Source organism: Myxocyprinus asiaticus, chromosome 6 (genome assembly GCF_019703515.2).
Source record: "Myxocyprinus asiaticus isolate MX2 ecotype Aquarium Trade chromosome 6, UBuf_Myxa_2, whole genome shotgun sequence".
NCBI lineage: Eukaryota > Metazoa > Chordata > Actinopteri > Cypriniformes > Catostomidae > Myxocyprinus > Myxocyprinus asiaticus.
In genome coordinates, this window is record NC_059349.1 from 586,270 (window position 1) to 602,177 (window position 15,908).

General features: G+C 39.4%; 1 protein-coding gene across 1 annotated transcript in view; it reads left to right on the forward strand.

The window, feature by feature from the left end:
* Positions 1 to 15,908, forward strand: part of LOC127442939 (gastrula zinc finger protein XlCGF17.1-like) — a 144,091-nt gene that overhangs the window by 38,261 nt on the left and 89,922 nt on the right. The window lies entirely within an intron of this gene.

A 15,908-nucleotide genomic window follows, 5' to 3' on the forward strand; every position in this document is an offset into this window, starting at 1 on the left:
CACATCCTCATTCTTTATAGAGGGCTAGCCCAATTCATTCTCAATATATACAGTAGCCACTTTGAATTAATTATCAAAGTGTTCCTTCAGTAAACATTTGGCTAATGAATAACCTCTTTCTGGAACTAGTTGCTGGCAGCTTCGTACCAACTTTCTAGGCTGTCCTCTGGTGAACTGTTCCAGAAAGTACAAGCAATCCCTCTTATTGTTGGTTCTGTCCTCAATACCATGCTGAAACGCTCTGATGAATGGTATATATTGAAGCAGATCACCATTGAAGACTGGAATCTCTCTTGTTGGGAGAATGTGAGGTTGAACTTGTTGTTGTAGAAGATAAGCTGTAAGTTCATTTTGTCTTTTTAGAATTTCATGCAGAGGGTCACCTTGAGATAGAAGAGTGTTTGTTGGTTGAGGTATCATATTGTGACCTTGCCTTTGTGAAGAATAATGTGAGTCACACTGTTGATAAACACTGTAACCTTGGTTATTCAATCCTGCTTCCTGTTGCACTGATGCAGATGTAGTGCTGCAGGTTGCACCAGCTGTTTGTGCTGAAATGATGCAAGATGCTCCAATTGTATCGACTGGGGTGTAGCTTACTGGCACATAATCCTTTGCATGAAGATTTAACACCTTAGGCCTGGTGGAATTAAGTATTCCATTTCCTTTCACATCCTTAGAGGTTTGGCCCTCTTTAACTTCATTTCCTTTTTAATGTGAACAACTGGTGTGTGAACATTTGCTCCAAGTATCAGATGTGTGCAAAACAGCAATTTTTGCAGTAGATGCTGCAATTTCAACATCTAATTCTAATTGTTCTTTTTTATTTCTCAATTCTCCTCTTGCGCTTCAATAGCATGTTTGCTTTTTAAAGCTGCAGCGCGCGCCATTAGTGCAGCTCTCTCCGCAGTAGAGGAGCTTTTGCTGCTGTGTGAACTGTGCTTTCTACATTCTGTAATACCCCTTGAAACATATGAATCAATGTCATCAGGAACAAAACCATCATTATTTACATCTACAACCCCTTCAGATGTTTTCTGACATTTCACAGCTTTAGACACACATACACATGTTAAAAAAACTCATTGATAGATATCATTTTTGTTTTGAACCATATTTCATGTTTTTCAACATCATTATCAGGCAGTAAAATCAATAATGACTCATGGGTTTCTTTAGCCTCTAAACACAATTCATTTAAATTTTCAAAGACAGAACAAACCTCACATTCAAATTCTTTATCATCGTGCATCAATCTTTAGGTTGTCTCTATCATTTTGTGAGCTTTGTTCAATTTAGCTTTTCTTAGCTTTTGTAATGAATCAAGTTTTTCAAACAAGGCCTTGGCAGTGAGTTTAACTGGCCTTTTTCTGTTTTTCAGACACTTAATCATACTGTAGTCCCATCACAGCGTCCTCCATTTTACACACAGTATCCAAACACCATGTAGTCCATAAATTTAAACAAACAAAATGTCTTAGTTTTTTGGCAACCAGTGCATTGAATTTACACTTTAAATGTTTGTGCACACAGTCAATGGCCATTTCACATTTAATATGTTACAACAATGCATGCACCTGTTACATACTGCTGAGGCCTACAATTGCCTACAATTGCAAATGAGTACAATTGCCCATTTATGTCAATAATTTGGTTTACTATTAATATATTATGTTTGGTCCTACTCTTCATGTACAAAGATTTTTTATTGTGAGTGATGTTACCATTTTTCCATATAAAGCATCTGTTGGGAAAGAAATGGTGCTTGTATAGCAGTAACCAGTACAGCAAAGCTTGTTTGTGATAGTTAGCTAAAGCAACAGGAAGTTTACCAACAGAGTAAGGACACTGTATCAAAAAGTTTAACCTCCCATTTTGGCAATGTGAAACAGGAGATGTTTAACACATGAGTCATAGTACTGTATACTGTAAAAGGAAAACAGCCTAGTCCTTCAAGAGCAAGGATCATTCGAGACTTATCAATTTGCTAACAGATGCTTCAGCAAATAATCCAGCACTTTGAGAACCATGTTCCCCAAAGACAAATTGGAAGGATTTGGGGCATTTCACCCTCTACAGTGCACAATATAGTTAAAAGATTCAAGGAATCTGGTAAAGTCTCGGTGCATAAAGGGCAAGATGAAAACCATTTCTTTTTTTTCTATTTATTAATTTTTCTTTAATACAGAACAAACAACTTGCCAAGTGATAATTCCAATAACGATGATGTCAATAGCAAACAAACAAACAATAATAATAATAATAATAATAATAAAATAAATTCCAGCTCACATAACAAGGGGAATATATATATATAAACATATACATACATATACATACGTATACACATACATACATACACACACATACACACTTACAATATCAACCAGGACACACATAAGCTGTCTCTACACAAATCCTCTACTCAGGATGGAGGCAATATCAAGACCTACATATGTCAGAAAAGGTTCCCAAATTTTATGAAATACTCCATCTTTATCATGTAACATACAAGTCAAAAAATCTACTGACACATATTCAAGGATAGTTCAGTGCCAGATCTTAACAGAAGGGACTCCATCTGAAATCCACTGTAAAAGTATGCATTTTGTAGCACAGAATGTTAAGATACTAAAAAGCTTTATCTTGTGCCTACTAAAACCTATGGAAGGAGGTATTTACAGTAGCTCATTTTGAAGGGGGACCTGTGATTGAGTGGATTCTATGTCCAGCCAAAGTAAAGCTGGATCTTCAGATATCCATGTTATATACCGTAAGTGGGAACTAAGCTGGTATTTTCTAATGTCTGGAAGTCCAAGACCACCCATGTCATCTGGAAGACGCAATATGTTAATCCTGAGGCGAGGTCTTTTCTTTGCCCATATAAAGGAATTGAACCATCTGTCTAAATCTTTAATCGTTTTCTGTAAAAAAGAGAATTGGGATCATCTACAGTATATTGGGATATAACAATCTTGGGAGAACATTCATTTTTAAAAGAGCAATACGCCCCAGCTAAGAGATAGGGAGAGTATTCCATCTTTCCAAGTCAAGTTATGATTAAGTAGAGGAGTAAAATTTGATTTAAACATCTGGTTCGATTTAGGTGTTATATATATTCCCAAGTATATAAAGCTGGACAGGGACCACCTGAAGGGGAAGGGTAATGGATTTGAGGGGACAGTTTCTAGGCTACCTAAAGGCATAGCTTCCGATTAGCTAAAATGTATTCTATATCCAGAGAAAGCACTAAATTCTGTGATGACAGCAATAAGATTAACTGTGGATTTTTTAGATAGAAAAATAAGGATGTCATCAGCGTACAGAGTGATTTTGTGCTGCCTATTGGCTATAGTCAAACCATGTATACTTGCATTAGACCTAATTGCCTCAGCCAGAGGTTCTATTATTAAGGTGAACAAAAGGGGCGAGAGTGGGCAACCCTGTCCTGTCCCCCTGTTAACACCAAAACTCGTGGAATGTTAGTTATCACAGTGGCAAGGGGATCGGTATATAATAACTTGACCCAACTAATATATTTTTCACTCAGCCCGAATTAAGTTAATGAATAAAAAATGTATGACCATTCAACTCGGTCGAACTCTTTTTCTGCGTCCATCGAGATAAGACTATCCACTCTGCGCTGATGAGAAAACGGAATAATATTTAATAGTCTGCTAATATTATTACTGGAACTATGTCCCTTAATGAAGCCTGTCTGATCTTCTTTCATGAGCTGGGGTAATAAGTCTTCAAGCCTTGTTGTGAGGATTTTGGAAAGGATCTTAAAATCAGTGTTCAAGAGAGATATTGGCCTATAAAAGGCACAATCCTCTGGCTGTTTCCCCTTTCTTAATAGTAGAGAAATATTGGCTTCCCATAAGGAGGGTGGAAGAATACCATTATCTAATGAATGGTTAAACATATTCAAAAGCGGGTCAACTAAAATATCCTGAAATTCCTTAAAACATTTAATTACCCAGTCCATCTGGACCAGGAGATTTCCCAGCCTGCAGTCCCTTAATATCTGTTAATATTGCTTCCCACGCAATAGGATCATTAAGGGCTGACTTCTGATGATCAGTTATGGAGGGTAACTCAATTCTAGGAAAAAAAAACATCCATGAGATCTATTGAACTAGATGGGGTCTCAGATTTATACAAAGTTTTGAATTTTTTTTTTTTTTACAAATGAGCTATTGATTGTTGTAGCATTAGAAGAAAGGCACCCTTGATCATCTTTAATCGAGGAAATAATTTGAGAATTTGCTTTTCTCTTAGTGAGGTAAGCCAAATATTTCCCTGGCTTATAAATATAATCTAATTTTTCTCTCAGCGCATCTTATAAACAGGGAATTTAAAGCAAAACGTAAAGCAGTCATTTCTTTCAATCTAGCTGGGCTTGGATTCTGGAAATATTCCGCTTTCTGCCTGTTTAAATTTTGCCTCCAGAATATCCTTCTGTTCAGCCTGTCTACACCTCTTACTAGACGTATAGGAAATTTTAAGACCCCTTGAGAAAGCCTTTATTGTCTCCCATAACAATGATTTATCATCCTTAGAAGGAGAATTAATAGCAAGAAATGATTGGAACTCTAGCGTAAAGTAAGAAATAAATGTGCTGTCCTTAAAAATAAAAGGGTTAAGTCTCCAATACCTTGTCTGGTTTAAAGGGTCCTGAGATTTCCTGAGGTCTGATATTACAATATTGCCAATGGCACTGCGATCTACAGACTGCAACAACCCTTTAGGGACAAAAAAAATAATCTATTCTTGTATAGCAGCAATGTTGTTTAGGACAAAAAAAGGAAATTCTTTTTCAGCAGGATGCTGAGCCTGCCACACATCCACATAATCCAGATCCTCACATAAAGAATGAATATATTTAGCCTGGAATGAAGGAGCCATAGTTCCTGAGGGAAATTTGTCCATATGTGAATTCAGCTGGCAATTAAAATCTCCACCCACAAGGGAACGATTGGCCTTACATACCAAAAGTTTGGCAAATGCACATGTTAGGAAATCACACTGATGACCAGGGGGTAAGTACACATTCATAATAGAAATATCTTTCCCATACAACAAACCTTTCACAATGACATACTTTTATCTTTGATGCAATTTAGCAACCGGAATGATAAAGATTTTCTAAACAGAATAGCCAGCCCTTAACTCCTCTTGAAATAGCCCTTGAAAAAAAACATGACCAAAGCCCAACTGTTGCAACTTAAGGTGTTCTTTATCATCCTGATGAGTGTCTTGTAAAAGGGCTATATCAATGTTTTCCTTTTTAAGGAATGTGAGGACTGACTTTTGCTTCACAAGCGTGTATCCCATTAATGTTACAGGAACAGATCTTAAGAGTACTAGCTGACATTCTTTTGTGAAAAAAGAAAGAGTACAAATCCTGATCAGAGATATCTCCCTTTAAACAACACAATTTATGCACTTCAAAAGTGAGCTGAGAAGCAAAAAATAAATACAAATAAAGCACAAAACACATAACTATAATACAAAAAACTGCAAACTGCACTAAGACTTAAGTCAGTTATTACACTGGTATAGTCCAAGTAACGCAACTCTGTGTAAAAGGGATCCTGAACGACAAAAGAAAGGCAGTCAACATGTAATGCTGACAGACATGCAGACATTAGGTGCCGGGGAGAAGGAAAAAATAACAACAACCGCAGCACAGACAAGCTTACCGGATCTGACAGTGTATACAAACATACACATGGGCTGAACTACTAGTATAGTAGTAAATTTGGCTTGATATTGTGAGGGTAAAATCACACTCAGACAGCTGGTGTAACGTTGTTGCTGGCGCTGGCAATGATGAAGACGATGACGATGAAATAAAAAACCCAAGTGCAAATTTATTAACAAAAGTGAAATCCAAAGACCCTAACTACAAACATAAACAAAATACATGTACTTGACTTTAACTTGACTTGAAAACTCAACCAAAGTTACATTCAACAAACAATACCTGACAATGGACCATGGAAAACATGAGGGTTAAATACATGACATGGGAGAAAAAGACAAACAAGTTAACCAATGAAAAGACAGAACTGATAACAAGATAACTAGACAATCAACCAATGAAAAAAAGACACATGAACATGGAGGGAAACATGAAATCACATGACAAGGAAACCACATGACATGAAACAGGAACTAGAAATTTCAAAATAAAAGACATGAAAAACATGAATCAACAAAATACACATGACAACAAAATATTTCCTCCAGTGACAACAAGAAGTAGTCCACGTCAGATGGATCCTGAAACACGCTGGTGGTTCCCCGGTGTGTAACTTTAAGCGAGGCAGGATAGATCTGCACATAAGTAGCACCGATGGCCCTCAGACGTTTCTTGACCTCATCAAACTGCTTGCACTTTCGCAGAACGGCTGCAGAAAAGTTCTCAAACATCAACGTTTGCTCTCCATTTCCTTGCTCTCTCACTGCAGTAATGATCTGATCCTTATCCAAATAATTGTGAAATCTCACCAAAACTGCCCGTGGATACTGAGGTGCTGACTTGACAGACCTGCCTGGAATGCGTTGGGCTCTTTCAGTCTTCATTCATCCTGATTTTGTTTGGATACTTAAAGAGTTCAGCAGCCAGGATTAAAAAAACTTCACAGGTCAATCACCTTCTACGTTCTCAGAAAGCCCAACAATACATACACTATATTGCCAAAAGTATTCGCTCACCCATCCAAATAATTGAATTCAGGTGTTCCAATCACTTCCATGGCCACAGGTGTATAAATGAAGCACATAGGCATGCAGATTGCTTCTACAAACATTTGTGAAAGAATGGGCCGCTCTCAGGAGCTCAGTGAATTCCAGCGTGGTACTGTGATAGGATGCCACCTGTGCAACAAGTCCAGTCGTGAAATTTCCTCACTACTAAATATTCCACAGTCAACTGTCAGTGGTATTTTAACAAAGTGGAAGTGATTGGGAATGACAGCAACTCAGCCACGAAGTGGTAGGCCACGTAAAATGAGAGAGCGGGGTCAGCGGATGCTGAGGCGCATAGTGCGCAGAGGTCGCCAACTTTCTGCAGAGTCAATCGCTACAGACCTCCAAAGTTCATGTGGCCTTCAGATTAGCTCAAGAACAGTGCGTAGAGAGCTTCATGGAATGGGTTTCCATGGCCGAGCAGCTGCATCCAAACCATACATCACCAAGTGCAATGCAAAGCGTCGGATGCAGTGGTGTAAAGCACGCTGCCACTGGACTCTAGAGCAGTGGAGACACGTTCTCTGGAGTGACGAATCACGCTTCTCCATCTGGCAATCTGATAGACGAGTCTGGGTTTGGCGGTTGCCAGGAGAACGGTACTTGTCTGACTGCATTGTGCCAACTGTGAAGTTTGGTGGAGGGGGTATTATGGTGTGTGGTTGTTTTTCAGGAGCTGGGCTTGGCCCCTTAGTTCCAATGAAAGGAACTATGAATGCTTCAGCATACCCAAGAGATTTTGGACAATTCCATGCTCCCAACTTTGTGGGAACAGTTTGGGGATGGCCCCTTCCTGTTCCAACATGACTGCGCACCAGTGCACAAAGCAAGGTCCAAAAGACATGGATGAGCGAGTTTGGTGTGGAAGAACTTGACTGGCCTGCACAGAGTCCTGACCTCAACCCGATAGAGCACCTTTGGGATGATTTAGAGCGAAGACTGCGAGCCAGGCCTTCTCGTCCAACATCAGTGTCTGACCTCATAAATGCGCTTCTGGAAGAATGGTCAAAAATTCCCATAAACACACTGCTAAACCTTGTGGAAAGCCTTCCCAGAAGAGTTGAAGCTGTTATAGCTGCAAATGGTGGGCTGACGTCATATTAAACCCTATGGATTAAGAATGGGATGTCACTTAAGTTCATATGCGTCTAAAGGCAGATGAGCAAATACTTTTGGCAATATAGTGTATGTTCTTCCTTCTCCCTCTATTTTCCAAATCATCCACATGCTCCGTCAACTCACGAACCTCCTCTGGCATCTCCAGCTTGCCCTCAACCGGGGCAGCAGCATCCTCAACTTCGGCTCTCTGTTTCAGTGATCCATTTCTTGTGGTCATTGAGTTTTTTGTTCTGTTGGTGCAAGAGTTGTGACAGCGGACCTAACTTTTCATCGATCACCTTTGAGATATTGTCTGTAATCTCTGTAATAGCCTGGCGCAGGGCTGGATTTGGAAAGTTAACATTAACATCTGAGCTAACAGCAACATTGTCCTCAACCTGTCGGCCAGGCTCCGGCTCTGGTTTGCTTGAATTTTTAGTATTCCTGTTAGGCATGTTGATTGACTGTCTCAAAAAAATAGGTGTCTAGACTCATAGCAAGGTGTGCAACAATCAACGCAAGAAATAATGGGCTCTTCCATTAAAAATGATAATAAAATGGATGCAGTGGCATGCAGAGTCTGACAAACATGACCGTTTTCTAAGCCGCCATCTTGAATCATCTTGAATGTGTGTGAACTCTGATCCCTTGGACATCACTGTCTTAAAAAAACGCCATTCATCTGTAATGGATATCATGAACATGGGCTTGGGATAACTTTAGTAAACCTTTGTTAGTCAACACCACTCACCGCTGCATCCACAGATGCAAGTTAAGACTTTACTATGCAAAGCAGAAGCCCTATATTAACACTCTCCAGAAGCACTGCTGACTTCTCTGGGTGTCATCTTAGATGGAAAGTAGAACAGCGGACCTGTGTTTTTTGGTCCAAAGAGTCCACATTTCAATTTTTTTTTGAAAAACAAAGCCATTGTGTTATCTGGGCCAAAGAGAAAAAGGGCCATCCAAGCTGTTATTAGTGTCAGGTCCAAAAGCCAGTGTCTGTATGGGCCAGGGGTGTGTCAGTGCTCATGGCATGGGTAACTCGCACATCTGTGAGAACACCATGAATGCAGACAGATATGTAAAAATTTTGGAGCAACATATACTGCCATCCAGCACTGTCTTTTCCAGGGACGTCCCGGAATTTTCAGCAGGACAACTTCAAACCACAATAAGCAGCATAAGCAGAGAGTCCAGGTGCTAGATTGGCCTGCCTGCAGTCCTGACCATCTCCAATTGAATGTGTGGTGCATTATGAAGCGCACAATATGGCAGCAAAGACCCCGTACAATTGTGCAGCTGAAGACCTGCATAATGGATGAATGGGGGAAAATTCCACTTTTTAAACTTAACAAACTTGTATCTTCAGTGCTTAATGCTTAATAAGTGTTATTAGAAAAAATGGTGATGTTTGTATATATATATATATAAGTAACCACCTTTCAATTTACCGTCAGGCAAGTATCCGTCTAAACATGCAGGCGGATTTTCTCTCATCTGTTCTTAATATAATAAACTGTGTTTCTTCAAGCACGTGTCTGTGTATCTACGGGCAAATTATTTGTAATATTAATTTGATAATAATAATAACCTAATAATAATAATAATAATAATAATAATTTAATACATTAATGGGAAAACGAGCCAATTATCGTCTTGACATCGCCAAAGGCACCAGCTATTGGCGATTACTCTGATCATTGTCGATCCCCGAGATCATCGTCTATTGACACAACCCTACAAAGTATATATATTGCTACTGGTTTCAATAACTAAAATGACCCAGTGACCTTTAGTATAGTGATTACTTCCAGGAGCTGATCAAATCTCATCGCCCCATTGATTCGTCCAAAACAAAAAATCTTCTCTTTAAAACAAAACACACTTTTCTTTTTACAATATCACGTATGCCCATTACATTTGTTTGCCATAGTATAAGAACTCATTCCAATATTGGCTGGAAGAGAATAGATACAATGAAAAACAAGGTTCAAGTGTCTCACCAAAGAGAACACTAATCACCATAATGGTGACTTCAAATGAAACATTTCAATAAAATGTCATCAGCAACAGTAAATAGAGCTAAACCTCATATAATTCTTAATCATAACTTTTGAACACATAAAATAAAACAACCAAATTTTTTTAAATAATTAGAACATGCCTGCTGAGTGACTCCAGTGAGGCTTCCTAAGCAACCAATTGGCCCGGTTGCTAGGGTGGGTAGAGTCACATTGGATTAACCTCCTCATTGTCGCTATAATGTGGTTCTCGCTCTTGGTGGGGCACGTGGTGAGTTGTGCGTGGATGCCGCAGAGAATAGCATGAGCCTCCACATGCACTAGGTCTCCGCGGTAACGCGCTCAATAAGCCACGTGATAAGATGCACGGATTGACGGTCTCAGGCGCGGAGGCAACTGAGATTCGTCCTCCGCCACCCGGATTGAGGTGAGTCTCTACACCACCACGAGGACCTAGAGTGCACTGGGAATTGGGCATGCCAAATTGGGGAGAAAAGAGGTTCAAACCACCACCCCCCCATTTGAAGATCCTCCCGTGAGATACTGAGAAATTTAATTTGTTGTCCAAGGACTTTACAGTATTTGCAATTGATGTATCTAAGGCTGTGTGGCTGTAAGACAGATTCAATTGTTGTGGTGTCTGCTGGTTTGTAAAATTGCATATTACCCATACTACTTCTGTCATATCTGTCTATGGCAGAAATAGTAATAGTATGGTTTGCAATTCTGAGCTCAGTGTTGTTTTCCTGTTCTTGTTGTCTCTCCTTCTTTCCTTCAGTAGACTCTGCTTGTTAACACAGGTGTCATCACTAAGGATCAATCATCACTCAGAGAGTGTACCTACTTTATTTAATTATACTACAAAGTGTATACCTCTAGAGATGGAGCTATATAAACCCCAAGGGGTGTTTATTTACATTTATTCATTTTGCAAAATGTTTTATCCAAAGCGACATACAAATGAGTAATACACAGAAGTGATTCATCCTAAGGAGGCAGTAGTATGAGAAGTGCTGTAATACAAAGTTGCGAACTGCTCAGAGAAGCACAAGAACAAATCACACACACAAAAAAATGAAGCTTTATATATTACATAACTATAATATGCATAAAAACTTCCTGGCCAGTGCAGGGCTGGTTATAAATTTTGATCGGTTGAGTCAGTTATGGCACGTGTAGTCCTTGTTGGCAAACTGGATCTGGGCCATCCAAGGGCCATCATTCTTTGCTGAATGTAATGTGTGGACCGGAGCTGGGCTACAAAAGCATTGCTTTGTGGGATGTTTGGCAGCTCTGATGATGGGGATGACACAGTGTCCCTCGCAGCTTCAGGCAAGTGGTCCACGGAAGATGTTGCCACCCCTTCCCCCATCAAGAGTAAGGAGCATACACACACAACTGACAAGGAGCTTTTTCACGTTCTCGCTAGGGTGGTTGAGGAGCTCGGTCTTGAGTGTTCACTTCAAGAACAACAGGAAAATTCTCGCCTGGATGAGTTTTGTAAACCGGCCGTTGTCACAGACTGCGGTCTAGAGGAATGCACCATTCTTTCTGGAGGTCATTATGGAGCTCACAAAGACCTTGCGTCCACCTACTCATCACACACTCAGATCGGAGGGGCTGCCGTCCTCACTAGGTGGACCACTCAGAGGAAAAAGGCTATTCAAAGTTTCCTCCAGTGGAACAGGCAGTTGCAGCCCACCTCTTTCCGGCTACCTTCAAACTCATGGGAAAATCAAAAGAAATCAGCCAAGACCTTGGAAAAAAAATTGTGGACCTCCACAAGTCTGGTTCATCCTTGGGAGAAATTTCCAAATGCCTGAAAGTACCATGTTCATCTGTACAAACAATAGTATGCAAGTATAAACACTATGGGACCACGCAGCCATTATACTGCTCAGGAAGGAGATGCATATTGTCTCCTAGAGATGAACGTAGTTTGGTGCGAAAAGTGCAAATGGTTGGGCCTCATGTACTCAAACAGGAGACAAAGGCAGGCGTACATACAGTCATAAAGCCTGACTGCGGCCTGTAGGAACACTCAAAGCCTGAAAGCCACAACAACGGTGCCAAACCAAACAAAGGGAGTCCAAAATAGACTACAGATCCCATCAAGCCTTGCTCACTTTACACCTATGTGTGAAATTCTGAAGGATCGAACTCTCAACTCCTATTGGAAACGCATGACAGAACGCGTCCCTCAACCATGACGTCATCGAGAGTATAAAACCCAGAAATTCTTTCTACGCTTTGCTTCCAGCGACAGTATGTGCCTGCAGAAGTGAAGAAAGAACTGAGTCAACTTTGCTGTTTTCTCCACCGACCCGCCGAGAATCAGCCGCCGTACCGCCCACCGACAAAGCGAGGAAACAGCCTCCCATCATCACCCAAGCTTCGAGGAACCGAGTCAGAGTCAAACGACAGACATCACATATTTTACCTACATCCTCAACTGACTGAAGTAAGAGGTTTATGTCTGGGCAGAGTTAGATGATTATAGTGTGTTATTCTTGTGTATCGAGGCTATTGCTTGTACAGTTTATGTACCGCCGAGTCCACTCATTGCTGCTAACAATACTCAAGGTATTAATGTAACTCACTGTTACCACGAATGAGATTTGCTGTGTTGTCGTCCAACCACGTTGGGCTGTTTGTGCATTTCCGCCATCGCGAGTGAGACCGGCACACTGAGTTTATCCATTAAAGAACCAACGACCACGGCGGACGGATTACGAGCCATTCACTGCGTCTCTGAGTGATAAAACTAATGGTTGCCTTCTCTCCCATGATCGCTAAAACCAGCTTCGATGCCATCACTCTGTTCTCTCTCTCTTGTACTAACTGCACACACATGCATTTGGCGAGCAGATAACTTGGCGATAAAGCCCAGCTTTGTCCATAAGTTATTGTACCAGCGGAGACACGCGTTAAACGGGCAGACGCCATTAACCAGTCTCTCTGCCCACATTCGTGGCCACATTCTCTGGCCGGAAACCTCTTGTGACGTAGAGCCACGTCCACCATTTTGTGCCCTCTCATTTCACACCCACATACCTTCCTCTCTTGTATTATAGGCTTATTTGTTACCATATCTAATCATGTTACTGTTTAGTTTGTAGTTGGAAGTCGGACGTTTATCGACTGCATTGTATTGATTATGAATTTATATTACTGCATCAATAAACTTTGTTATACTTTAAAGAGAAGTGTTTTGGTATTGTTCTGCATGCACCTGTGTCAAGGGCTGGCAGGGGATGTCAGTGCTTGGATTCAAGCCTTCATTGTTTTCCTTTTGAATGTCAATGATCTCCAGACATCGACTTTCCTAAGAGAACAATCCTATACTGAGACTGTTATACTGTCTGGTTATTAGTCCCTGATTCCAGGGTGGTGCCCCAGCAATATTAATCCTTATTAATATTCTATCGATTTTGAAGATTGATAGTTATCTTTGATGATTGTTGATTTGAAGGATTAATGAGCTAATATTGATTCTAATCAATATTGTATTGATTTTAATAATAAATAATTATCTTAGATAATAATTAACATTCTATTGAATTTGATAATTGATGGTCAACTTTGATGATTGTTGATTTAAAGGATTAATAAGCTAATGTTAATTGTAATCAATGTGCTGTTGATTTTAATAATAAATAATAATCTTTGACAATAATTAATATTCTATTGAATTTGATAATTGGTCCACTTTGATGATTGTTGATTTAAAGGATTAAAAAGCTAATGTTGATTCTAATCAATGTTCTATTGATTTTAATAATTAAAAATTATCTTTGATAATTATTAATTATTGCTAAAAACCAAACCCGCTCCTGAACGATGTGCCCAACAAACTTAATCCCAGAACAACAGCAAAGGACCTTGTGAAGATGCTGGAGGAAACAGGCAGACAAGTATCTACATCCATAATAAAACCTAAGTCCTATATCGACATAACCTGAAAGGCCGCAAAGCAAGAAGCCATTGCTCCATAGCCACCATAAAAAAGCCAGACTACAGTTTGCAAGTGCACATGGGGACAAAGATCTTACTTTTTGGAGAAATGTCCTCTGGTCTGGTGAAACAAAATTTGAACTGTTTGGCCATAATGACCATCATTATGTTTGGAGGAAAAAGGGTGAGGCTTGCAAGCCGCAGAACACCATCCCACCCGTGAAGTATGGGGGTGGCAGCATCATGTTTTGGGTGTGCTTTGCTGCAGGAGGGACTGGTGCACTTCACAAAATAGATGAGGAAGGAAAATGATGTGGATGTAATGAAGCAACATCTCAAAACATCAGCCAGGAAGTTAAAGCTCGGTCGCAAATGGATCTTCCAAATGGACAGTGACCACAAGCATACCTCCAAAGTTGTGGCAAAATGGCTTAAGGACAACAAAGTCAAGGTATTGCAGTGGCCATCACAAAGCCCTGACCTCAATCTGATTTGTAGGCAGAACTGAAAAAGCATGTGCGAGCAAGGAGGCCTACAAATCTGACTCAGTTATACCAGTTCTGTCTGGAGAAATGGGCCACAATTCCAGCAACTTATTGTGAGAAGCTTGTGGAAGGCTTCCCAAATGTTGGACCCAAGTTAAACTATTTAAAGGCAATGCTACTAAATGCTAACAAATTGTATGTAAACTTCTGACCCACTGGGAATGTGATGAAAGTAATAAAAGCTGAAATAAATCATTCTCTCTACTTTTATTCTGACATTTCACATTCTTAAAATAAAGTAGTGATCCTAACTGACCTAAGACAGTGAATGTTTTCTACGATTAAATGTCAGGAATTGTGAAAAACTGAGTTTAAATGTATTTGGCTAAGGTGTATGTACACTTCTGACTTCAACTGTAAAGCCCCAAGGGGTGTTCATTTTCATCTGTTTATTTACAAATGAGGTATACAACAGAAGCGATACATCACAAGGAGTCAGCAATATTAGAAGTGCTGTTATACAAAGTTGCAAACTGCTCAGAGAAGCACAAGAATAAAAATCACACACAAAATATAACAAATCTTTATATAATATATTAATTTAATATGTATCAAAACTTCTTGTTCAGTGCAGGGCTAGTTATTAGCTTTTGATCGGTTGGTCAAGCTATGGAACATGTGTAGTCTTTGTTGGCAAACTGCTGCATGTGAGCCGAGTGAAACTGGTTGTGTGGACCGGAGCTGGGCCACAAAATTATTGCGCTATGCTAGTATCATTATTCATGTTTAGGCTTTGTTCTGGTTGCATTTACACTTTTTTTTTTTTTTTTTTTTTTTTTTTTTTTTTTTACCAGCAGGTGTCACCAGGGTGCTGTGTTTCGAGCACTTCGACACAGTGAATCACTTTGATTTGGAGTTTGAACAGTTTTGTATCTGATATCACTACACACAACTCGTGTATCACTCATTATTTGACAAAGAAATCACAATAATTGTGACAACCAAAAACAACAAATGAATTTGAGGATGAACTCTGAATAATTACCAAATGATAAATAACTACAAGATACAACAAATACAATAACACCAGTGTAAATAAAACAGGCAAACATTAAAGCTGTAAACAGTACGCGAACATTTTCATAATTTACTATACCGCAAAACATTACGGGGAACTTGAGCATGGTGCAAAATACTCACATTAAGGGAAAATATGAGCAATGAATCTGCAAAATAACCAAACCATCCTGTCTGCAAAGATCTGCTCTCTAAGAGGTATGTCAATACTTAACATATATTTATATATTTTTATTTTTTATATATATATTTAAGGTGATTTATAGGCCCTATTTAAAAGATGTCATTTTATTTATACATTTTACTTAACGTTGCTACCTGATTTTAATTGGTGTTTTAACATTCACTTTTGCACATGGTCTGACCAACTTTATGTTTTCATTGATTGTTTTGTAGTAAATAAACATTTACACAGTTATTATGTGGGTACTGACATCAAATTTCAAGCATAGTCAGCAGCAAAATAAAAAATAAATGGTGTGGAAATGCTACATTTTAACATAACATCTGCGTG